At 43.5% G+C, this 27,446-nt stretch overlaps 1 long non-coding RNA gene across 2 annotated transcripts in view; it reads right to left on the bottom strand.

Annotated features, from left to right (window-relative positions):
• The window catches only part of LOC131481785 (uncharacterized), a 230,142-nt gene that overhangs the window by 44,469 nt on the left and 158,227 nt on the right, over positions 1-27,446 (bottom strand). The gene's annotated exons all lie outside the window — the stretch shown is intronic.

The following is a 27,446-nucleotide window of genomic DNA, read 5'->3' as shown; positions in this document are numbered from 1 at the left end:
GGATGTATGCCACGACACCCCCACTAGGGACAAACTTCCCTTGTCCCTGTTGGCCTCTGTTTTCTCCCCGAGGCCAAACTGAGTGCGTTCACAGCTCAATTCTTCCTGGTCTATATGGCTGGGATTCAAATCCGCCTTGACTCACGTCTGCCCCCTACCTCCGAGTTCTCCAAAGAGCGTCCCTGCCCCAGCACGCTGCTCCTTGTCCAGCTGAGCTGAGGTTGGGTTCCCCAGGTGAGAACAGGAGCCCCACCTTCTGGAACCTTCTCTGAGCTGCCCGCCCCTCTGGAAGCTCTTCTCCTGGGGAGTCCTAGAGGTCCTATCTTTGTCACAACCAGCAGAAGCACTGACTCACGGCTGACACACACAGGGATGGGCAGCTTTCTTCCCATCATTATTTTTCTTTCCTGAAAAATAAAACCTTGAATCCCACCACAGGCCTGAAAGGAGCATCATAATGGCCAGGCTACAGCTTGAAAAAAAAAAATGTGTTTTCTTAAAAGTATATGCAGAGAAAAAAAACTCAGGCTTGGAGGCAAAGAAGACACAGAGATAAAAACCTCTTCCACAACCCAATAATTTTTATGACTGACAAGTTTTTACTTTCTTTTTTTGCTAACACAGATCTGTGTTTCTATTAAGGAGTAAAAATGAAGCCAACCATTCATGTTAGAGTAGGAAAATGCAGTGTTAATGAAAGATGCTCAAATGGCTTGCGCTAGGTTTCCATAGAGAAGGCCTCTGTATTGCCATGATTCTTGTCTCTCTGGAGAGACCTAGTGTGTATGAAAAGAGGCCATTGTACGGAGACACGGCGCAGCTTCCCATTTGTTCTCCAGGCTATCCATCTCCTGAATGGGATAAGTGGAACTGCCGGGCCTCCATCTTCCAGGAGGAGGAACACATGCAAGGCGTTTCGGGATCCTCCAGGGAAAAAGGAAAGCTCCCGGCAGCATTTTTCAGATGGATGTTGATAATACAATACGAGCACGCGCGTATTTCGAGTGAGGCAAATAGGGCTTCATCAGTCAGCCATGGTCAGCAGGCTCAAGCTGAGCTGCTCCATCCCCTGCCACCCCTGCGAAGGTCAAGGTGTCATCAAGTGCATTTTGCTGACTAAGGGGCCAAGAGAATGAACCTCCGCAAGGGGCCAAAGGACCGAAAGCAGCCAGCAGACACAAGAAAGCACAGGGCCTGCCTGCCTGCTGCTCGCAGCCCCCACCCACATGGGAGAGGAGACCAGGCAGTGCTAGGTTTGTGTGCACCTCCCTGACCGCCTTGTTGGCTGGGTCTTGGCACAGAAGGGCCTGTGACCACTGGGTCGCCCCAGCGAACGCAGCATACCTTCTACCTCGGTCACAGCTAGTGCACCTGACCTCAGGCAGAGAGGAAGTCTGACGCCCACCCACACGGACTCTCTGCTCCCTCCAGCACCTGAGCCCCTACACGCCCCTTCGGAGATACGATCAGCCCAGCCCAGCCCAGCAGCACAGGGGATGTGACCTTGTCACTCTTGAGACATAGAGCAGGGTGAGGAAAAACCACACTCCAGAATTAGATCCCAGCTGCAGTGGCCTGTTCACCTTGGTCACAGGCCCCTCACTAGTGTGACTGTCAAGCCCCTGGTAAGAAGGGTGAGGATGAGCAGGGCTTGGGGGGATGCAACCCTGAGGAGTCGGGAAACCCAGCATGGGAGGCCATTCCTGCAATGCTCTCACCAACACATTGGGGCTCCAGCGCCCCCTCCAGTACAGCAGTTCCTTCCTTGGTCAGACTTCAGCATTCCAGACACTGGCCTCCTGCCAGTGTCTCAAAGGGCTTTCCAGAACTAAGAGGTAAGGAAGAGCTTTCACAGCAGCTTCCAGTCGATTCTGAAGCAACACCTCTCATTTTTCTCCGCCAAGAAAACAATTTTCCCAGACACCTCGAGCCTGACGTTCTTTGGAGATTTATCGCCATCTAGAGGCTGCAGTGTCACAGTGCAAGACAAATGTGGCCCAGGAGAAGCTCGGAGGGTTTGTCCCTCCCATGGACATGATGCCGGTAACGGCCAGCCCGTTTGTCACTTAAGAGGAGACGGGGTGCTATTTAAACAACTCTCATTTTTGGAAAAAAAAAAACACACAAACATCAATTTTCTTATTTATTTCCACTGATATGAAAATAGTGATCTGAGGTTTTTCCTCCTTAATTTCATGTAGATTCTTCGTCTAGGAGAGTCTTCACACACTTTCCTAGAGGTGGAACAACCACAGTCTCCCTTGTACTGAGGCTTCTAGGGCCCTAAATGCTAAGCCACCACCATAAGTGCTGTTTGCAGAGTGAACCTTGTAACGACGGCATGGTATACTCTCATTCTTCTTCCTCTGCAGTTCATCGCTAAATCCTCTGTGCACTGACACCCACTCCCACTGCTGCTCTGAAATCACCCTGCCACTGGCATCACCCGGTGTCTTCCTCAGTCCTCCCTTGACTCAGCCTAACTTCACCTGTGTGAGATGCTCTTTTGCCTTTCCGACTTCTCCATCCAACTTTCATTTGCAGACATCTTTCTCTGCCCACTCCCTTCTTTGTCCACTTAAATTTACTTATTAATTTGTTGAGAGAGAGAGACCGAGACCTTCCATGCACTGGGTCACTCCCCCCGCAAAGCTTGTCATGACCAGTGGTGGATCAGGCTGAAGCTGGGAGGCCAGAATTTAATCCAATGTGAGTGTGAGCTCAGCAGAACTCCAAGTCACAGCTGCTGCTGCTGCTGCTGAAACCAGAGAAGAGAGAAGAGGAGATCTGACAAGTGTCAAAGCCATCAGGCCAGGCCTGGTACAGCAGCCTCGTAGCTAAAGTCCTCGCCTTTCATCTAAAGTCCTTGCCTTGCATGTGCCCAGGATCCCAGATGGGCACTGGTTTGTGTCCTGGATGCTCCACCTCCCATACTCCTCCCTGCTTTGGCCTGGGAAAGCAGCTGAGGATGGTCCAAAGCCTTGGGACCCTGCAACTGCATGGGAGACTCAGAAGGGCTTTGGACATCACAAACACTTGGGAAGTGAACCAGTCGACAGATGATCTTTCTGTCTCTCCTCCTCTCTATAAATCTGCCTTTCCGACAAAAATAAATAAAAATCTTTTTTTTAAAGTCATCAGGCTGACTCTTGACACCATTACACTATGCTCTGTGCAAGGAGCCCTCAAGCTCTGCCATGGATGCCCCAACGCTTTCAAACTTCCTGTTTTTCTTTACAACTTCCCACACGTGAGTCACTAAATGTCTGCGGGATCCAGACATGAATCCAATGCACAGAAAGAGAGAAATGAATTCATGTTGTTCCTAGAATCATCAGCCCCGCTCCTGACCTGGTGAGCCAAAGGTGTGTGCCCCCTCACTGCAGGACCTGTGGACACAACAGCTGCCCCAGAATAGCTAAGCAGTCTGATCTGGAAGGTTCAGGCACAGTTGGCAGGAAAGCCCGAGTCTTGTGTCAAAACATATCTCTTTCAGAGCTGCAGCTTCATCCGGGTGCTTTTCCTGGTGTGTGCACATGGGTCTGACTGCCTGTGTACCACCTGGGGGACCTCAGTCACCTGCATCTCAAGGTCTTCGTCCTCAGTGTCATAAATCGGACTCCCTGCTGGACACCACCTGGCTGTCTCCCAGAGAGCTCAAGTTCAGCACAAATGAACTCACACTCGTTATCCCTCTGCCCTAATCCCACCACAGATCTGCTCTCCCTCCCTGCATTTACCATCTCCATGAACACCACCTTGATCGACCTGGGAACCCACAAGAGAAACGACCCAGGTTCTGTCTCCTTTTGCCATCTGCATCCAATTAATCATACATTCTTTCCCAATGACATTGAAATTTGTGTCAAATGAATCTGCCTTAAATGTGTTTGCCTATAACCTACTTGCTTAATGATATTTGGTATATTTTTTTCATGCAATTTTAAATTACCAGTTTTAAAGGTTTTTCCTTTTTTTATTATTGTTATTAATTACATTGTATTATATGACAGTTTTATAGGTACTGGAATTCCCCCCATCCCTCCCCAAACCCTCCCCCCATGGTGGATTCCTCCACCTTGTTGCATTACCACAGTTCAAGTTCAGTTGAGATTCTTTCGTTGAAGGGTTTTTTCTTACTGTTCTGCTCCAGAATACTTTGGACCTAATTTTATATTTTACATAATTATGAATGATATAGCAATTGACTTCTGATATGATTTTGTGATTTTTTCTATTTTATATACTTTGCCATACTTCAAGTATTTTCTGAAATATTTCATCATGATAAATATTTACAAAATCTAAAGCCCTTCAAAATGAATTTATCACATTTACCTGTACTTTTTTCCTGTCTCCTTTTTGTCCCTGTCCAGTATGATAAAGTATTAATCAAATAGCATATTGGATATCCAATGGACTCAAAGAAAAGAAGAGGGAAGAAGGAAAACATGTTGGCAAAGGGTTGTGGAGAAATACTCAAAGCAGCATAATCTGTGACAGCCCCAAACCCAAAATACCCTGAGTGCCCATCACCTGGCATGGAAAATAAAACTTAGGCATTTGAAAGGAAGAAAATAGTGAGACATGCAACAGCATGGATCAATGTCAAAACCAAAGCAAGACAGACACGAAAGACGAGGTACTGTATGGTGCTACTTACATGGAATCTTAGCTAATGGCAGCGACAGAAAAATCAGTGGTTGCCTGGGACCACAGGTTGGAGGGAGGAGAGATGGACTTAAAAAGTCACAGAAATTTGATATGCAAAAAGGGTAAGTTATTTATCCACTTCCACGTAGCTTAAAAGTGAGCTGGACTCAATTCCAGATTCTTGACATCTGTTTCATTTCAGTTCACATCTTCCTAAATTAAATCAACTTGCTTGATTCTAGAATAACATTTCTCAGTATTTTATACCACATGGATCCATCCTCATATGGAGCACGTTTAGATTTTTTTCCTGCTTGTCCCCAGTGGCATTTCATATAAGTTTATGTAATGGAGGATTTGCAGGGCCACACTCAATATTACTACTACCTAAGGTTTCACTCCTCCATCCCTGCAAGCAATCTTGACCCTTGGGTCTATTTCATTGAGAAGACAGCTTCTAGAAGGTACCCTTTGATGCAGAATTATGACACATCCTGGTCCATGCTGGCAGTCATCAGTGAATCACACCTACATGACAGAACCATCAGTTTTGTGCTGGTTTATTTCATCTCAATCATAGGCAAGCAGAGTTTCAGAATCACTTCCTCCTTCAGATGTATATATTCCAAAAGCACACGAGCCGCATGCACTACCTTATGCCTTTAGGCTAATTATTTTGCATCATAAACCAGGAGTAGAGGTGATTTGAGCCAGGAGCACCTGGCAGCTAGTATCATTCCCCAGGACTATTCTGATCTCCCCTTTTCTCGCCAAGACAGCAATTCCACCTGCCCTTGGGAAATTGCCCTGATGCCACATGGTTCTGATGAAGACTCCAATCACAGTGCAGCACTCCAGTTCCAGGGCACATGAGGCACGTGGTCTAAACTAACCAATCATAAGTCTTCAAATTCAGGGTCACAGTGCTTGATGCCAGAGCTGAACATATGCTAACAAGCCAGTCAGAATCACTGCCTGGGTTTTAGAATTTGAACATAGAGAGGACAAAACTGTCTATCTTACACCAACAATTCTAAGATAATAATCCCAAGAATTCTAAAATAAGGCCCTCCCTGCACTGAGCACTCAGCCTGTTGGTTAAGATCCTACAGCAAGTATCTGGTTTCCATTCTCAGCTCCAGTTCCTGCTGATGCATACCCCGGGAGGCTGCACTGACTGGGTCCCTGCCACCCACACGAGGGACCTGGCTGGCACATGGGACTGTCACTCTCTCACCCAGATAATTTGTAAAAGAACATAAGGCCTCTTGTAAAATGTCTAGATATGTCATTTTGTGAAATGACCCTGGCCCAGCCTACCTCCAACTTCCTCACTAAGAACATAGCAGTCAGTTCCTCCAGCCTACGTCTACTGCAGTCTTATGTCCTGTTTAGAGGGGAAAGGAATACTGACTAAAAGAATTTATGCCAAATTATTATATCTACCACTTCTAAGAAAAAGAAGTAGTTAGAGAGGCAATACTTGCCTCTGATGGCAGAATTTAAAATCTACATAATTTTGAAGTTAAAAAAAAAAAAACTAACTCTACTGAGCAAGAGAATTCTTCCTACTGTCTCCCAAATCACAACACATAAATAATTGGCTATTCAATGTATATAGGCAGTCCTGATTGAAGCTCCTGGGAGAGAAAAGCTGTCTAAATATAAAAACAATCACTAATTTGATTTCACAGGAGGAGTTCCAACTCCAAATTCTTTCTGTAATTTACTCCTTTCCATCATGTATATGTCAAAACTCACAGCTAATCATTTTTGCATGTGCGATTTAGAGAGGCTGTACACCAGTTTCTAGTCTCAATTCTCCATAGACCAGGAACCCCTGGAGATGAATAGAAGATGTTAGAGGAAATTTTGGATGTTTTGTGTAAACTAATGTTTAAAATCATTTATTCCTGCTCCTGAAAATGACAAACTGCCTGCTGTCTCATACATGATGGAATCTAATTTCCTGTAAGTAGATTAAGTGGCCCTACCCTTAAAAAAGTAATAGGTTGCACCATCAGAGTACCTTGCTAAACATCATACTTGCCACACACACACACACACACACACACACCTGCTGTTGCTATAAAGGACTAGAACTACAAGCTCTCCAAGTTGTCTGGCAGAGAACAGTACTGAAAGCCCATGTAGCCGACGGCTGAGGACACAGCAGAGTAGCTCACAGACACAGGGTAGTGCTTGCAGCAGCTAAGCACATGCTAGGAGAGCTTCCTGGCACCATCGGAGGCATCCGCTCTGCAGAGCCTGAAGAAGCTGTCCCAGTGCCTGGCTTGACTGAACAAAGCAACCTGGAACTCACAATTGTTAATGCTACGATTGGAACATGATTTGGCTCCCCAGCTCATGCAGATGATTAAACCCCAAAGTCTTCCGTTCATGATTAATAGATTAATGTTAATTAAGGCTGGAGGCATGATTTAAGTAGGGCATCTAGGAGGTGAGATCCCTGGGTGTGCCCTCACAAGAGGGTTGGCTATCAGAAGTGAGAATGGACCCAGTTACTCTCTCTCTCTCTCTGCTTCCTGGCTCCCACGCAGCTGCTCCCCCGTCGCACACACTCCACCCACGGTCAGCCCGCACCCTCATCAGACCTCATGCTAATGAAAGTGGCCTCTCTTGGACCATGAATCTCTAAAACTAAATCTCTAAAAAGAGCCAAATAAACCCCTTCCTCCCTAAGTAACTCCTTTCCGGTATCTGTGATACAGTAACAAGAAGTCGACTAACACAAGCATGCTGCCAATTCGGCTAAGGACCGACAGCCTCCGGACCACAGCACACGGCTGCGCAGTGACACCTCGGATGCATGGAACAGCCAGGTACCGCATCACTAAGTGCCTCCGTTAGCTGAAGCTCAGACCATTTTTATCTTTTCATATTTAGAAATGTAGCTGTTCCAAATTACACATGTAATGAGACTAGCATCCTAAATGTGATACATTCGCTGCACTTCTAGCCAACCAACACATAAATATTTATTCAGAGCTTACATCACGTAAATAGAAGCTGCCATCTCTCCCCTTAAGAAAGCTTCCGTCTAGCTGTGGAAATAACATATGGACAAAGTAATGTTGTCTGTTTTCCACTGAGTGTCAAATAAGTGACACTTTCTACAAGTCCCCACTTACAGAACAAGTGCTTATGTAAGTTTTGGATTCATAGAAATGTAGAAGTCAATAAGGGGAGGGTTAATAAAGTTGATTATATAGATTTATGTAACAGCTTGTGTATATATGGCATATCTATATACCATATGTAAAGCATATATATGGCAAAACCTGAACTATTTCATATGAATTATCCCATTCACTCAGCACTATAACCTAGAAACTTAGTTCCACTATTGCCTCCCTGTAAATGAGATCCCCACCTCTGTAATACCCTCCAAGAAAACCCTTTTTCTTATAGTCTGAGAGTCCTCTGAAGGCATTTCAAGCGCAGCTCTTAGCTAGTCCTGCTGGCTTTTCCATAGGATCTGCTACTAACCTTGTCTGTTCCATCTCTGGCACACGATCTCCTATGCTTCAGACAGCCCCTGTCTGACAAGCTGCCGTGTGCAATAAACCACCCCATAAACTACTGAGCATGTTTACCTCAATGATCCCAAGTAGACCAAATAATCCTTCTGCTTCATCTGACATCATCTGGAATCCTGGGTGGGTCCACTTAGTGCTGGATTATGATGCTGGCTGCCAGCTGGGAACCTTGACTCTCTCGTTTGTGTGGCTACAATGGGCTTTCTCACTGCAACAGGGCTGCACTTCTAGAAGCATTACAAGGAGCCAAGTTAGACACTACAGATCTTCTTAAGCCCAGCCGCTGAATTACAGCAACATCGCTGCCCCATTCCAGTGGTCAAAGCAAGTCATGAGAATCAGGCCGACTCCAGAGAAAGGAACACACCTTGTGTTTTTAAGATTTATTTATTTGAGAGCCCAGCGCCATGGCCTAGCAGCTAAAGTCCTCGCCTTGAATGCGCCGGGATCCCATGTGGGCGCCGGTTCTAATCCCGGCAGCTCCATTTCCTAACCAGCTTCCTGCTTGTGGCCTGGGAAAGCAGTCAAGGACGGCCCAAAGCCTTTGGACCCTGCACCCGCATGGGAGACCCGGAGGAGGTTCCTGGTTCCCGGCTTCGGATAGGTGCAGCGCTGGCCCTTGCGGTCACTTGGGTGGGGGGTGAGTCATCGGACGGAAGATCTTCCTCTCTGTCTCTCCTCCTCTCTATATGTCTGCCTTTCCAATAAAAATGGATAAATCTTTAAAAAAAAAAAAAGATTTATTTATTTGAAAGATGGGAAAGGGTGAGAGAATTTCCCAGTCACAGGTTCACTCTGAAAATGGCCACAACAGTTAAGTCTGGATCAGACTAAAGCCAGGATACAGGAACATCATCCTGGGTCTCCTACATGGATGAAGGGAGCCCATGCTCTCAAGTAAACCTCTGCCACCTTCTGTAATGTGTTAGTAGGAAGCTGCTTGGGCAGCAGAACAGCCAGGACTCAAACTGGCACTCCAGTATGAGACGCCAGCCCTGCAACAGCTTGACCCTGTATGCCTAGATCCTACCTCTTGGTAAGATTCTCTGTAGATACCAAGCACAGTCAGATCAGCTGCAGAGGCTTAGTATCATTGGGCCCAAGGCGAAGAATGCTTTCTGCTAATGCAGCCTCTGCCAACCCTGGGATGGCTGCTACTCCCATTAGTGCTATTATCCATTCCTGAAGAATTCCTATGACGTCACAAGCACTACTCCTCATTACTGATAACACTGCTGAACTCAATAATACCAATGCCTTACGTCCCCAGTGTCCAAACATTTTAATGAAACCCCTTTCACAGCATCCAGGTTCTTCTACAGGAAGTGAACCAACACCAAAGTATTAATAATTACAGATGACCTCATTGACACTTATCAAGTTAACTCTTTTGCCCAAAGTTGTGCCTATAATGGGGACTAAGCCAGGCTTCTCGCCCGTTGGGTCCAACTTCCTCTCCCAAAGCATACCTCCTATGCTTCTGTACTGTGCCCGGAACACCTTAAACACTTCACAGTCCCACTTCTTGGCTTCCAGTTCCACCCGCCCATGTGAACTCAGCGGCTGACCCTATGGAAGGGTTTCCCCATGATGCCTGATGCCAACCTTGGTGACAGTTTTATGCAGATTTCTCAAAGTCCACCACAGGAACAGCCAGATCAACAACAAGCCATCCCTAAAATTTTTTTTAACCATTCCTAGATCTTAAAAGATTTTTTCAAGCAACAGAAATAGAATTTTGCTGTTTTATTACTTGTTTTAAGTTGGAAGCCTGGGTAAGGCAAGCTAAAAAGACATCACACTAACTGACAAAACCCCATCTCCCTAAGGTGGTAAACATGCAAAATATTCCTAGCTGGGAAGTCGCTGCCAATTTAACTCCCCACTTGTCAGCTAAAATAATAAAACCACACAGTAAAATGACTTTGTGCAAAAGTCAGAATTTCCCCTTGCTCACAGAAATGATCAGAGCTGGGTGAATAGCGACACTAACGTCTGACTCCCGTAATAGGATTTGCTTCGTGACTTACACTAAAGTCACACTTCGGATCATTTCCAGTGACTAATTGGCCTGAGCCTCCCTTAGTTTTCAAACAGGCAGAGAGTAAAGACTTTTCTAGGAAAAAAAAAAAAAGTTCTGTGTTTTCTGAGTAACAGTAATTTGGCAAGAGATATTTTAATTATTTCCTAATTCTGGAATATGAAGCACTTGAGTGAGAACTACAATGAGATATGTGTGAAAGAAACACCGTGAATCATACTTTACAGGTGGTAAAAAAGAGCCGGAGAGAAATTGAATGATTTATGCAATATTACCGAGAGACTCTCAAAGTTGAACACAAAGCTGTCAACACCCAAGTTTGTGATTACTTTCTTAAAAATTATGCTTTTCAAATAAATAAATTTTTAAAGGGAAATTATGCCTCTCACAAACCAATGTCCTACCAGGATCCTTAAATTTACTCTTGCCAGGATGTCTGAATAGACCAAACCATCTGTATCTATCTAGAAGCTTAAATGTGAGTATTGTGCTGTCAGAATATTAACCCTAACATGATTCATCTACTCTCTGTCAAATGTGGTACCAGTTTCTGTCATGTTTCCAGGTTTAATCCATCACAACTGTCATCCAAAGTCCTTCTTTAAAAAAAAAAAAAACACACAGTTACTTCAGGTACAAATGGAAGAGAACCAACATAAGCTTTTATCTAATATTTTGGTTAATTTTGCAGATTATACCTCAACGCAGTCATTCAACTCTAAGAGAATCTAATCTTGATTCCATAAAGATAAGGGCAAATGAGCTAGCAATTTTGTTCTGATGAAAAGCTATTTTGCTTGAAATTTCTATAGGATTAAGGTGTCACATTATAGGTCTATAGTAGATGAAGTTTAACACTTTTTTAGATGATTCAAGCTCTATTAAAATTTTACCATTATCAGCAAACTGCATGTAAAAAAAAAAGCCATGCAACTCAGTGATATGTAATTTTTCTTTTTTCCAGCAGCAAACCCTCTGTAGAGAGGCAAGCGGTTCTTTTTTTACACATGACAGAGGTGTCACACATGATGACCAGGCCTCTCTGGCACTCAATTACCAACCGGGCATAACGTGATCAGCAAGCAGATATTGCGGTGAGAAAATTCACTCCCTGCTTTCACTTAACAAACTAGATCCGATGTTCTGCCCAAATTCAGTACTTGCAAAAGGTGTAATTGGATGCATTGGGAGTGCAGCCACTGACATAAAAAATAATACGGACAATCCCATATGGTGGATAATTCCAAAGTCAAGTATCAAATTTTCAGTCTAGGGAGTCAGGCAGGGGTAAAGATCAAAAGCCAGAGAGACCCAAAAACGTAAAGGGAGGTGTGGTGAATACTTTCCTGGACTATTTTATTCCTTACAGAGAAATGGACAGATTGATAGATTTGAAAAGCAGAATGACACACAGAGAAGGAGAAAAAGATCCACTGGCTTCTACACCAAATGAATACAACAGCTCCCGCTGGGCCAGACTAAAGCAAAGAGCCCAGACAGAGTTCTTAAATTCAGGTACGCTGGCCATCTTGTCCATCCTTCCCAGAGGCACCAGCAGGAAGCTAAGGTGGAAGTGGACCAGCCAGGACTTAAACCAACACTCTGTGATAGGAGGTGTCCTGACCCGCTGTTTGCAGTTTACAGTGCTTCTGATCTATCAACCCTATTGTTGGCTATATAGTTCTCTATTAGTGGGACATTCAAAATTTAATTTAAATATATGTTTTTCCACATGAGCACTAACTGTGTATCAGCTATTATAAATGCACTCATAAACATAATTTCCTATCATCCTCACAGCTTAATAAAGTAGATCACAGGATTAGGTCCCTATTTTTATTGATAGGAAAACTAAAAATGCAGAGAACTCAACTCACCTATTCAAAGTTACATAGCTCATAAGCTGTATCCTGTACTATACGACACAATACCAACTGTGGTTTTTAACCTAATCCTGCCCACAGACAAAACAACCAAGAAGTTTTACCCGAAATGATCTTTGGTGGAATCCAGAACATTTTGTTTTGGTAACTTTTAGGTTGCCTTGGGTGGGTCTGGTGTGTATTCCAGGTTAAGAACTACTGGCCTACTAAGAGTATATATCAAACTTTGGCATGAGAATCACCCAGAGGTTCCTTCCCTGTAAGTCTGGCTGGCACCTAACCATCTCTATTTAACAAGTTTTCAAATGATGCTGCTGCTGAATGACACTTTGACAACAACTGCTATATGGAAAGATGGGGTATTGCAGTAAATCTATCCCCCCTACTGGTTACACAACTAAAACACACTACCCCACTTCCCCTGTAGCAAAGAGCTGATGGCTTATCAGAAATTCTGCTCCCCTTTCAGAGCATGGCGTCATCGCCAGGAAAGGATTACCAGGGCTACCAGCCCAATGCCACATTTAGAGCTCCTCTCACTCCACATCCCCACGTCTTAAAGTGAATCATCACTTACTTTGATCTATAAGGTATTGAGACACAGGAGACTTCCATGGACTTAAACCCCTGATGGGAGTGCACATTCCAGTAGCTAATGTGAATCTAAGTGACACATGCACCCAAGTGGCATAACCAGTAACATTTCTACTCATCTTCATGTCAAAGTTGACTTTAAGGAAAGACCCTGATTGTTATTGCAAAAGCCAGGAAGTGAAATTTTGCTCTGTATTCTTAGATGGAAATTTTTTTTTATCATCAAACAGCTTTGAGAACTTCATCTTTACACAGACCACAAAATACATGCGGCAAAAGCACTTGCCCACAACACAATAAGAGGATATGGCCCTTTACAGGCTAATGAGAACAGTTTGGGAAACAGAGATGAAGAAGAATTGGGAACCCCACAACCCAAGTGATCTTAGGATCTGGCTGCTCCCCGGTACCAACAACTGGTGACAGTAGTTCAGAGAGATCCCACACCTGGGGAGATGCTGCAGAGACAATGGCCCACACCCCTCATTTGGTTTGGGGAAAACAGAATAGAACTAATGGCTGAAAGCCATGGTCCAGCCAAGGGTTTGCTTGTGAGGGAAAAGGACTGTGCCCAGAGAATGAGTGTGGAAAGCCCCCACACTGGGAACTAGGTGGTGGATGAGGCTATGACTCGAAGCAAGTGAACATGAAGAAGCAGCTGGCCAGGGACACTGTATAAAATGTACACACTGCACATCCATCAAGCCAGCTCTGCTTTCAGAGTTGTGAATAGTAGAGGGAACAAATGTTTTTTTAAAAAGTCATTGTGGTTAGGTAAGTAGTCAAAGGTATTAGTAGGATAAATGCTATGATAGTCACTTTTCTTAACAAATCCTTCTACTTGGCCATTTTCACATCTCCTCTGTCATTAAAAAAAAAATAGGTGAAAATACAAATCACAAAATGGCTCCTGGAAATATCTGACAGAGTAAAATTTAATTGGCTTTTAAGATGGAAAGTAATAGCTAACATATTATTCCTTAGGATTAATACCAAAACAGTGTAAATCCTGGGGTAAAGTTCATTAGAATCCCAAAGAACAGTTGCTACAATTATAATGCCTCCTGGCTTAAGCTGACAGCTCAGTGTGAGAACAGCAATTGATTTCAGGCTAACATACACACAGAAGAATGAAAAGAATGTTAAAGATGCAATTTTACTTTTGAGAAAAGGAAAAACTATGTATGTGTTCTGGGTAGCTGCTACTGCACTGGTGCAGCAAGACCAGTAGAGCTGAGTTCTGGCCTTGAGGCTGCTACAATCTCCTGAGACAGAGTTCATATAAACAGACTAGCATTCAGGACAAGATCATCAGCACCTCTCACGGCCATGCAAATACACACGTGCCTCCAACCTTGCTTGCTCCCCTCTGATTCATTCACTGCCCTGCAACTAGAGCACTTGTAAAGACTGGAACTCATCCATTTAAAATATTTTTCCAGGGACCTGAAAGAAACAACCACACAGCAGAAAGACGTGGGTATCCAGGCCGGAACAGGAGGGAGATTCATTCTTCCTCTACCAACATACAAGCCCGCCCACAGTGGAGATAACTGCCCTTCACTCAGCCTACCTGTGCAAATACTAATCTTCCAGTAGCAGCCTCATAGACACACTCAGAAATAATGTCTTAGCAATCTTTTGGGCATCGCTTATATGGGAGACCTGGACTGTGTTCTTGGCTCCTAGCTCTGGCCTCAGCCTAACCCTACACTGCAGCCATTTGAGAAATAAACCAGGAGATGGTTCCTGCCTGCTCTCTTTCAAACCTTTTTAAATGTATATATAATCATTTAACTTATAGACTCTCTGCCAATGCTATCTTTCCCCAAGCTATTCTACAAGAATACATTAAATGAAAAAAAAATTTTTAAAGAGAATACATTAAATGGGTTGTAGGAAAAACAGAATTCAGTGATAAGTTTATATTGGTGCAAAACAATTTTAACTCCATCAGTAGTTTTCCTATCACATACATTTTCCATGAACTTAGCAAGTATCCTCACAGGGACCTGCCAGGCACATCCCTTTCCTTTTTCCAACCATCCCTTCCTCATTCTTTGAGTTTCTGCAAGCTATGACTCCTCAAGGTACGTTATTTGTCTCTGTTCTACACAACAGGCCTACTATTCTCTCACTATGGACTGTGTCATCTTTGAAAATAGCTGTTTTGTTTTGCTGATGAGGGAAATTTTTAGTCTCCAATATACTACGAGAGTGAGTGATGGTGTTCAATAATGACTGTCATATTCAATGACTGTCATATTAATGGCACATGGCTAGGACTTAGCAGATATTTAGTGAGTAAATCATGCAGCAGGTTTTATGGCAGCACAGAGCCACTGATTAAGTCTGGAAAGGAAACTGAAGTGTTCAGGAACACTTTAAACAACCAGACTGATCTGTGACAAATGATAGGCTGCGACTCTCGCAAAGCATGACTGAAAACGGCAGATCCCAAGACAGAATGCACTTGACACAATAAAACTGCTTCCTTCTTGGAAGAGAGGGAATGTTTAGAGCCTTAACTTCCGGGAAGTAAGTTACAGTTTCAGAGGTGATAGATTTGAATTTCCAAGAATGCAGATATAGCTAAGGGGAGGAAGTGAAAGAGAGAGCTATCAGGGAGAACAGGAGGCTAATCTAGTAAACCCTCTACTTGTCATAAGCATTTGGTAAATGAATGGTTGTAGCCAGAGGAGCATTACTGCTTCCCATTCTCTCAGAGTACCTTCATCAAATTATCATCAGCAACGACATCATAACAGTCAGCATCTCAGCTTTTGGAGGTTAGACTTAAAGATCTGCTCATGATCATTAGGGGAACTGTTCATCTGAGGAACAGTGGAAACCAACTGACAGCCCAGGGACACTTGCCCCTGATAAGGCACAGCCTGTATCATCATAGCAAAAAGCCATGGAGAATGTCATGTTACCTCTACTCTGATTCATCACCCCACATGTCATCACAGGAATTCCCTCTGGTTCTAGCCTTGCCTAGACTCTGAAACTGCTCCAACTCTCCATCCCAGTCCACATTGGCCTAATTACGAGAAAGGGAACTATAGTAACAACACTGCCTCAGAGGAAGGAGTTTTAGAGACGAACAAGGGGAGGAAGATCTGATCACTCCATCCCTCTGGTGACATCCCTAGCTCCTCTGCTCCCACTCCTACCCTCCCCCAGGCTGCGCTGGCTGACCTACTTACCTAGAGGTCAAACACATCCAATGGGACAGCTCCATTCAGCCTAGTCAAAGCCACTTTAGGTATAAGTAAAATCAATGTCACTGCACAGTGCAAGACTCAAAGAAAAGCATTTGGCCTCCAGAACACCTCTCCTCTCTCTCTCTCTCTCTCTCTCTCTCTGTCTGTCTCTCTCTCTCTGTCTCTCTCTCTCTCTCTCTCTCTCTCTCTCATACACACACACACAACTTCCTTCTAAAGGAGAAAAGTGTTTTTAGAAGTCACAATTTTGAATGGCAGGAGGAATCACCTGGGGTCACCTTCCTTGCTCTGAAAGCAAATCTTCTGTGACAGTATACACCCTTGTGACATGTGATGCTCATTTGGCTTACCAACAAGGATCCATTTGGATGACAAAGTTGCAGGGAGGCAATCATTCGTTAGCTTTCCTTGCAAGTCAGGGTTTCCTGTCTCAGAGGCAGGCCTGGTCTTTCTGCTACACACAAAAGAAACAGGGCAGTGACTAACTAACGCAGAAATGCCTGCTGTTGTCACTTTGCTCACCTTGGAGAGCAAGTATTAGTCACCCCATCTTGAAAGCTCCTGCTCCCAATTTTCACATGGCCAGATCCATTCTGTTCTTCAGACACTAGTTCATCTGTCATCACCTCAGAGAAGTCTTTTCTGGCCACCCAAATGAAATCACACCATCGCTATTTTCTTTTACAATTCTCCATCTTTTTCTTCCAACACAATTTTATAGCTGTTGAGTCTAAGCTGACAATTTTATTTGTTTGTATTCTGTATGGTGTGTAGACTCCCTAAGAGCAGATGTCATCCCTCTGCTCAACATATAGCAAAACAGACCTGCATATGAGATGCTCCTCAATAAACACTGCCTAATGGTGAGGGGAGTCCTCCTGAAGCTGCTATTTCCTATTCATTAGCCTACTTTCATTTGAGACTTCATATAGTGGGTCTCATGCTTCTGGATCTACCATCATGTTGGAGAATGATAATATCCATGTGGCCATGCATGGGGCCAGAGAGGGAGGAAGCTGGATAATCAACATTATTGAAGTAACTATCCGAAAGGAATGTCAGTCAAGATCAAATCCAGAAAATAGAAGACAGTCTGTACACTCCAAGATGGAGGCTCTAAAGCAAGGAATTCGAGGTAGATGGAAGATCTGAGGGAAAGAGGCAAACCATTGTGAAACCCATCAACCCACAGCACAGATCTGAATACCTTACAAGTCTTCTAGCACAGATACAGACTAGGATCAAGTCCTACCTCTGCATTGCTGGAGCTTTCTGCCAACACCTCTGGGGGACAGCAGATGATGGGGTGCCTGGGTCCCTACTACCCACACGGGAGACCCAGTGAAGTTCTTGGCTCCTGGCTGCTGGCTCCTGGTTTCAGCCTGGCCCATCCCACACTGCCTTTCAAACAAACTAATAAATTTAATTTTTAAAAAGGCTCTCTACGTAATTGTTCCAACTTTACATCTTCATCTGGCCTCGAAGAATGCCTTTTCTCTGCCACTTCCCAATACCCTCTCACTGAAAGAGCCTAACCCAGCTTTGCGCAAGCAAAGGGGAGAGGACCCTGGGAAACATCAACCACACCAGGAGATGGAGCTGATTCTACCTTGAAAGCAGACAACTTAGCACAAAAGGCAGAATCAAGGTTGCTCCCTGCTTATTCTCCTAAGTAAGAACACTCATGATAAAGAACACTTTCACTCCATGCATCAAGGGATGGTCAGGGAGCCAGTTCCTGGAGGGCACAGATATCATTATACATGTGACCATTCTGGTCAGAAAGTCCTCTGCTTTCTTCCAAGTGATATAAACATGCACAAATGATAATATCCCTAAACCATCTTTTAGGAACTAATTTAAACTTCGAATATAAATTCACCAATGCAAAGAAGCAGCTAGTCAAATATTTGCTAAAATAATTCCATTGTTACATTTTCAGGAAATCCATCCTGGACCATTTTCATTACGCAAGAGTTACCCTTAAAATCATTAAATTCAAATCATGAATATAAAATTTCTTTTGATGTTTTAGGCCACCATAATTGAACATTTCTGTGCTTTTTCCGTTGCATTAAATAAAAATGCAAACTCACTGAGCTCAGTGTATTGCACTGGTCCACTGGGAAAACAATACCAACTTTGGCACCCTGTATGTCAAAATAGGTCCAGATTGCCCTCAAACCTAACAGCCAGCAGGTTCTGGCAAGATCAGCACCACCAAATAACCTAGCTATGTAGGACAATCGCTCTCTAATCCCAGGAATTGCTTGAACCAGAAGTGGGAGAAAGGTTGTACAGAAAATGGTGCAACCACAGCACAGGAACATAGGAGCTGGAGAGTGATGAGACAGGAGCTGGGGCTACAGAGACGATGGTGGAAGTCTAATATAAGAACTCAGACCTGGAACTTGCTGGAGGGAGTGACAAGAGAGACTACAAATAAACAGCCATGTACCAACCACAATAAGTAAAACTGAACTGTAGACCTATGAGTGGCACAGCTGAGAAAGCTGCCCTAAGCAGAAGAATCTGATATCCAGAAGCATCACGAACAAGAGTAGAAGAGACAGAGGCAAAATGAACATTACTGAAGACTCCCCTGCAAAGGAACAAAAGCTTTTGCCAACTTCAGAGTTAACTGAGAAATACATCGAGAAAACAGGGGATACAGAATTCAAAACACTTGTTATAAAGTTTCTTATCAATGATGAGAACCACATGCAGGAATTTAAGGAATATGTCACACAGCAAAAAGCAACACTAAATAAAATCAAGCCAAATTATTTGAAATGAAGGATGCAATAGAGCAAATTAAAAATTCAATGGAAAGTATTAACAGAATGAATGAGGAAGAAGAAAGACTCTCAAAATTTAAAAAAAATTTCTTATCACAAAGGAAAAATAATCAAAAACCTGGAAGCAAAGCTGTGTCAAGCTAAAAAAAAAGTATTCAAGAATTAAGAGAAACTATTAAAAGGCCAAATAGAAGAGTTATGAGAATTACAGAAGGTGCAAAAAGAGAAACTGGGCTTAAAATGGAATAATAAAAGAAAATTTCCCTAATCTAGAGCAAAAATTGGGAAACAGCATCCAGGAGAGACACAACACTCCCAACAGGATTGACCAAAAGTAATCTTCACCACGACACATCATAATCAAGCACTCTTCAATTTAACATAAGGGAAAAAATCCTTGAATGTGCACATGAAAAAAATCAATTGACATACAGAGGAATGCCAATTAAATTCACAGGTGACCTCTCACAGGAATCTCCTCAGGCCAGAAGAGAATAGAGTAACATATTTCAGATTCTAAAATGGAAAAATTGTTGGCCCAGAATAACATACCCAGCAAAGCTTTCCTTTGTCTTTGTCTTTGAAAATGAAATAAAATTCTTCCACAGTAAAGAAAAGTTAAAAGAATTTGCCTCTTCCAAACCTGCCCTACAAAGGATACTTAAAGATGTTCTCTTGTCAGAAAAAAAAGAATAGCACCTAGTAAAACCAAAGTCAAGTTTGATAACCATCCCAGTAAAATGACAACAGAAGATTAAATCAATGAACAGTCCATTGCTAAAATGACAGGACCAAACTATCACCTATTTATATTAACCCAAAATGTAAATAGGCTAAAGTCATCAATCAAACTTCATAGATTAGCAGACTGGATTAAAAAAAAAGCAACCTATTTGTTGCATACAGGGGATACATCTCAGCCACAAAAATGAGAATTTGTATATCATAGATTTTGATGTTTTCAAGTTTCATTTCTCCAGAACACTTTTTCCTCATTAAATTCTTCACTCATAGATCATACAGTGGCATCATTCTCTTCAAGAAAGTTCTTGATTTTCTTTTTCATTTCTTCAGTGACACATTAGTCATTCAGTAGCATGTTATTTAACTTGATGGCATTGTAATTTCTTTTTTTTTTCTTCCTGTTATTGACTTTGTTTTGTGGCTTTTCATTTAAGGGAATGTATAGTAACTGTGTATTGGAAACTGTCATATCTGGGGGCATGTTGTTTAACTTCATGGCGTTGTAAATTTCTGTTGTTCTTCCTGTTGTTGATTTTTGTTGTGACTTTTCACTTGGGAGGGATGCATGGTGACTCTGTAGTGAGACTGTCATGTCCAGATGGGAGGATACAGTGCAGGGTTTACCTTTACTCCCGGATCAAGGTTGGACTTCAAGTGAAACTGTTGGATGTGTCATGACAACAGGATGCTGGATCCGTTGCCATTGTCCATGCCTGCAATGATGGACTTATGACTGTTTAGGAGGAACTAAACTGTTGTAACGATATGGGAGAACTCGGTGGAGAAACAGAATCAATGAGGGAGAAGGAAAACCCCAGGGCCTATGGAACTGTATTATAAAATGATAATAACAATTAAAAAATGAAAAACAAAATGTTCTGATACGAAACAAAGCACTTGTCTCTTTTAGCATCTGTTCCTCCATGCAAAGTGACACACATGAGTTTGTGAGTTTGGGGGTCCTCATTTGCTCCTGTGAATTCCTCTGTAAAAGAGGCTCTGAATGACGAAATCACCTCTGGGTCAGATGTTAGGCTCCTCCCAGCCCTCCTGTTTACTGGGCCTCATCTGAGGCCCCTATCCTGCCCTGGCCAGGCCCACATTGCTCAGAATTAGCAAGAATCCCATTAAGTTAGTCTAGACCAGCACCCTCTACCCTTGGTATCTGATCATCCCAGTCCCTTCAGCAAGAATCGGATTAAACCAGCAAGTAAAAGTTCCCTCCACTCGACACCTCCTCTGTGACTTTCCACTCACTCTGCCCCTTAGCTATAAATTCCCTTTTGTCCTTCCTCACACTGACCAGCAGCCAGATCCCTTTCCTCTGTTGCAAAAGAGTGAATCCCTAGGGTGACCATTTTCAGTCAAGTCTTCTTTGCCATTTTAACAGGTGTCAGAACAATATTATCTTGAACACTGACGTGGTAAATCCATGACATCATCAAGGCCTCAGCCGCCTATATTAGTCACAGGACAGCTGCTGAAATTCAACCGCCAAACTCTGTTTCAGATAGGAAACGGGAAGCTTGCAAGATGAGTCAGCCCTCTGCTGAAGGTACTTCCCACGTACCCAGTGACTTGCACCTACACCCTTGGGGCAGAATTAGTCATGCATCTACTCTAACTTCCAAGGAGGAGCTGAAACACAGTTTTTAGACAGTGCACTGCCATCTCCATCAGCTTAGGACCTCACTTCTCATCTTAGGATACCGGGGCCGAATTCCAGCTCCACTTTCATTCCAGCTTCCTGCTAATATGCACACTGGGAGGCTGAACGAATGGCTCATATAGGCTCCTGTCACCCATGTGGGGCACTCTCAAATCATAAAAGAAAATAAATTTGGTTTAAACAAGCAAGAGACGCTTCTGTTACTAAGGAAGAGGAGACTATGAAGTAGCCTGCCATTAGTATCCCTAATTATCTAAATTTGATATGAAGAATCTGTGAGGGGCCAGTGTTGTGACATAATTGATTACGTCACCATCTGCGATGCCTGCATCCCATGTGGGCACTAGTTCCAGTCCAGGATGCTCCACCTTCAATCCGGCTCCCTGCTGACACACCTGGAGAAGCAGCAGAAGACGACCCCAGTTCTTGGGCTCCTGTCATCCACACGGGAAACCTGTACGCACCTCCTGACCTCAGCCTGGCCCAGCTCTGGTCACTCTGATCATCTAAGGAGTGAAACAGCCGATGGAAAATCTTTCTCACTCTCTCTCATCTGTCTCTGAAACTCTGAATTTTAAATAAAACAAATATATATATATATATATATATTTTAAATCTTTATATAGATGAGTTAGCTTTTCTTATAACAAAACTTATACCTCTCAGATTTCCCATCCATGCTCTGGGTCTGTGGTGGTACCTTGGGGCTGACAGCTCCCTGGCCTGAACACAGCTCTCCTCCCAGCAGCAGCTCCCCACGCCCCACCTCTGGCTCAGGTGTTCCTTGCCTCAGCTTCCTGGCTCTTCCCCAAGGCTACACTGCAAAAACTCCAACTCCTATGTTGCCACCTGGTTTGCCTCCCTCCTCCTTTCCCAACTTCCAGGTACATCTTTTTTTAATTACCTCCACCGGGAGTTACAGAAAGTCATATGGCTGTAGATGACAACCTACATAAAATATGAACTGAAAATCCTGCTGTTCCAGGACACCTTTATGGAAATGAGTTTGCATATACAAATGCTTCATAAAGAGAATATTGCTGCAAATGTAAGCAGCAATTGAAACACAGATGGAGACAAGATGGAGAAAGGACTAGCGAGGCAGAAAAAGAAAGAAGAAAAACACCTGTCTTTCTTTAACTACTCCTGAAAGATCCTTTTAGCCACATATCATAGAGATAGACTTAGGGGCACAGGAAGTAGAAACAAAACACATTCATAGATTTTATTTTCCACTGTTAGAAGTTCTGGGTCTTTAAGACAGTGACCAGCCACCTGTGTATTTCCGCCAGCGCCCAGAATTCTGGTGAAGACTTTTTAAGTCCCAAGTAATGATCCTGCCAGACATAAAGGAAACATGTTGAAACGATATCAGGGGAGCTGGAGAGCTCAGCCCATAACCCTTCCCACTGTGAGTCAGAGGAGGAGTGTACAGGAGAGAGAAGAAGCTGAACCCTTGCCCCGTGACTGCTCACTACGCTCACGTACACCCTCTGCTGTGCCGAGAAACTAAGCCTCAGAGAGGCTGAATCCATGACCCAAGCTCACACACACACCCTCTGCGACCTTCAGACCACATCATCAACACTGCCGGTAAAAAGTGCCAAGTAAGGACTCCCATGGCCCTCTCCAGATTAGCAGTGACTCTGCCTAGGGAAAGTCTTGCATTAAATGCACATCTGAATCACAAAGCCTACTGTTGGCATTATCTCACAGGGGAAAATCGCACCCATTCCACACGAAACCATAAAACAACTACTTTTAGACAGTGACGTACAGCATCGTCCGTGATGAGACAGAAACTTCATTTCTCCTCTAGGTTTTTCAAGTCACCTAAAGAAGACTAAAGTGTTGTTTGGTGAACTAACACTGCTTCAGAGCCACTTGCAAGGAATACGAATTGGGACAGGATTAAGAAGAGTGACTTACAATGCCCCAGAGAAAGCAGATATGAAGCTGTGCTTGCTCCCAGGCTGCTTGATAAAGTGCTTCCATGTCACGATGCGGACAGGCCAACAAATCACAAACAGCCGAAGTCATCCCGGCATGGGACTCCCTGCTCTCCTGAGAGCCCAGCTGCCACTTGAGCCCCTGGGCTTCCATCTCATCCCTCACTCAGCTCCCCATTGGGTACATTATGCCTTTTTCCAATCCTGTTTCTCAATCAGAAAACATTGCCAGAACTGGCTCTGACCTTGGCACTGGACTTCTTCCTTCAGCTCCTATCCAGTCCCTTCACTCGGGTCTAATGTCTCGCAGAACGTGAATCACAGAGCTGCCCTTGACAAAAGGGGGAATTTCTGCACCTAATCTCTTTTTTTTTTTTTTTAAGATTTTATTGTTATTGGAAAGCTGGATATACAGAGAGGAGGAGAGACAGAGAGGAAGATCTTCCGTCCATTGATTCACTCCCCAAGTGAGCCGCAATGGGCTGATGCGCGCCGATCCGAAGCCGGGAACCAGGAACCTCTTCCGGGTCTCCCACGCGGATGCAGTGTCCCAATGCATTGGGCCGTCCTCAACTGCTTTCCCAGGCCACAAGCAGGGAGCTGGATGGGAAGTGAAGCTGCTGGGATTAGAACCGGCGCCCATATGGCATCCCGGGGCGTTCAAGGCGAGGACTTTAGCCGCTAGGCCACGACACAGGGCCCAACACCTAATCTCTTGTCCACCAATGACGGTCACCCAGCTTCTGATTTCACAATCTTCCTTGGTATCATAGCCCTCTGAGACAGCTTACGGTGTTAGAAATGCACTGTAGGGAAGATACAATGTAAGGTACATACATGACTTCCAAAAAATATGAAGCAAAAAAGCCTGATGGGGAGCCCAGTGTGGAAGGCTAGTGGCTAAAGTCCTCACCTTACATGCACCAGAATCCCATATGGGGGCTGGTTCTAATCCAAGCTGCTCCACTTCCATCCAGCTCCCTGCCTGTGCCTGGGAAAGCAGTAAGGACAGCCCGAAGCCTTGGGACCTTGCATCCACGTGGGAGACTCAGAAGAAGCTCCTGGCTCCTTGCTTCAGATCGGCTCAACTCTGGTCATTATGGCCACTTCAGGAGTGAACCATCAGACAGAAGATCTTCCTGTCTGTCTCTCCTCCTCTCTGTATATTTGACTTTCCAATAAAAATAAAATAATCTTTAAAAAAAAAAGCCTGATAGGTTCGCTCCTCACTGGATAATGGAGCCAGTTCAAATAATAATTATAAAAGTAATCGTAACAAAGAGCTCTTTAGCAGCCTATAATATATATGATATCAGGCTATGATATACGATATCAGGCTTTACTGAAATATTTTAAAAGTAATCATAACAAAGAGTTCTTTAGAAACCTATGAGGTCGGGCCCAGCGGCGTGGCCTAGCAGCTAAAGTCCTCGCCTTGAAAGCCCCGGGATGCCATATGGGCGCCGGTTCTAATCCCAGCAGCTTCACTTCCCATCCAGCTCCCTGCTTGTGGCCTGGGAAAGCAGTTGAGGACGGCCCAATGCATTGGGACCCTGCATCCGCGTGGGAGACCCGGAAGAGGTTCCTGGTTCCTGGCTTCGGATCGGCGCGCATCAGCCCATTGCGGCTCACTTGGGGAGTGAATCAATGGACGGAAGATCTTCCTCTCTGTTTCTCCTCCTCTGTGTATATCTGGCTGTAATAAAATGAATAAATCTTTAAAAAAAAAAGAAACTTATGAGGTCAATGATATATCATATCAGGCTATGATATATGACATCAGGCTATGATATATAATTATCAGGCTATAATACATAATTATCAGGCTTTACTGAAATATTTTATCTGTTATTCTTTCAATCTCCCTCTGAAATAGATATTACTGCTATCTCCATTGTATAGAAATGTGGAAATTGAAGCTTAATATAGTTCAAGAACTTGACAGCAAAGAAAGTAGTAAAGTCTACAGTGGATTTCCCATTAAGTGAAGATCTTTAGAAACATCAAATTTCCAGAAATGCTCTTAAAATAAAATACTTCTAAAACTTGTGCTAGAAAACTTAAGATTCAATAATTATTAATAATTTCCATATTTGCTTTTTTCGATTACATGTTTATATATTAATATTTTTGTTGAATCATTTAGAGATATCATACCACTTTTCTCGTCATGTCTGAACACTTCCGACTATATCTCCTAAAAGAAAAAAACATACTCCTACACAGCCTTAATACCTTAGTATACCTAAGAAAATTAATAATTTTCTCACGACATCCAAAACCACCCGAAAGTTGGGTTTTTATTTTTATTTTTGCTTTTGTTGAGCCAAATTCATTAGGTTAACTATGAAAGTCTAATCAAAATGTACATGTTTTTCTGTTCTATTGATAATTGTGTTAATCCTTTTTTTTCATAACATTGACTTTGGGGCAGAGAAATGAGCTGCCATCCTGCAGAACGGCCTGTGGCTTGAATTTCAATGATCTGCAGTAATATTATTGAACTTCTATGTGTTATTACCATTTTTTTTTCTTTATAAACCAGAAGTTAGGTCAGGAGTAGAGGCTTAGTTAGATTCAGCCTAAACATCACTAATAAAAATATCATATGTATATCAGGTAGTTTATATTTCATCATATCAGAAGAAATAGATAAGATGGTCTCCTGCTTAGTAATGAGAATTTTGTCCACTCAGTGAAGGTGGAGACCACAAAATGTTCACATTTTAAAGATTTATTTTTTTTTATTGGAAAGGCAGATATACAGAGAGGAGAGACAGAGAGGAAGATCTTCCTTTTGATGGTTCACTCCCCAAGTGGCCACAACAGCTGAAGCCCAGACAATCTGAAGCCAGGAGCCAAGATCCTCTTCCGGGTCTTCCACACGGGTGCAGGGTCCCAAAGATTTGAGCCGTCCTCGACTACCTTCCCAGGCCACAAGCAGGGAGCTGGATGGGAAGCGGGGCCTCCGGTATTAGAAGCGGCACCCATATGTGATCCTGGCGCCTTCAAGATGACGACTTTAGCCACCACTATGCTATCACGCCGGGCCCAAAATGTTCACATTTTAAAAGTGCGTTTTCCCATTAGCAATCAACAAAACTGTGCCCTGATATCTTCATATTATACCAATATTCTAGTTGCCAAATCTTCTCACTTGAAGGTTTTTGGAGCCAATATAGTCAAGTATTTCTCTGAAGTATGCAAAATAACAGCTAAGTATTTATACCATACCACATTTATGCGCCAGTCCTCCTCCTTGAAGCACAGGCTTCCCTCTGCAGCCGGAGGAACCACTGGCCTTCCTAAAGAGGTAAGACAAGCAGTTCCACCTCCCGGCTGCTGATCCGTTTCAGAATAAAATGTCACTGTATAGGAATGGAGTGGAAGCAAGCAAGTCTTAATTCTCTTCTCTTTTTACAACTAGTTGCGGTCTTTATTTCACTCTTATGTATTAATTATTTACCTATTCACTCCCTCAAATGCCACAACAGCCAGGTTGCACTGCACCAGGAGCCAGGAGCCAGCAGCACAATCCAGGTCCCCGCTGTGGATGGCAGGAGCCCACTGAAGCTGAGATATCACCATTAGCTCCCAGCTCATAGGAATCTGGAGCCAATAAGAACTAGGAAAGAAGCCCAGGCGCCCCAGGGTGGGACACAGGCACCTTCCCCAACAGGCTCTGTGTCCACACCCCTTTCCCCTTTGCTCAAGTATGACCCTACTCTGAGCAATAAGAGCACCTTCAAGTTGACATAAATATTTTGACATACTTTCGTTCATCTTTGAACATTTCCATGACTTTCTGGCTCAAGCCGATGTCCCATTTCACTTTGTATATTTTCCTGTCCACAAACTGGAATCAGCCACTTCTCCGGGGCACCTTGAAGAATTCACATTGCTTAAACAATCCAGTCATCTCTTGGTATCTGCAAAGGATTAGTTCCCTGAACTCGTACAGTTATCTGCGGCTGCTCGGCCTGCTTCTGCAAAGTGCTGTAGTATTTGCCTAGAATCTATGCACATCTTCCCTTTGACATCAAATCACATCAAGATTACCCACGATATCTAACACAGTATAAACACTATACAAATAGTTCCCACACAGTACTGTTTAGAGAACAATGACACAGGGCAAGTCTGCATATACTTAGTGCAGATGCAATTTCATTTTTAATTGTTTCAGTTCATGAGTAGCTGATCCGAGAAAGCAGAGCCCACAGATATAAGGATCAGCTGCATTTCTCAAACCAAAATATAAAATGTCCCCAAAGCAAACAATACCAGTTAACACCTTAAATGATATAGAGTAAAATAATTTTCCAGTT

Source organism: Ochotona princeps, chromosome 13 (genome assembly GCF_030435755.1).
Source record: "Ochotona princeps isolate mOchPri1 chromosome 13, mOchPri1.hap1, whole genome shotgun sequence".
In the NCBI taxonomy this organism is placed as follows: domain Eukaryota; kingdom Metazoa; phylum Chordata; class Mammalia; order Lagomorpha; family Ochotonidae; genus Ochotona; species Ochotona princeps.
This window is presented reverse-complemented; position numbering and strand designations above follow the sequence as displayed.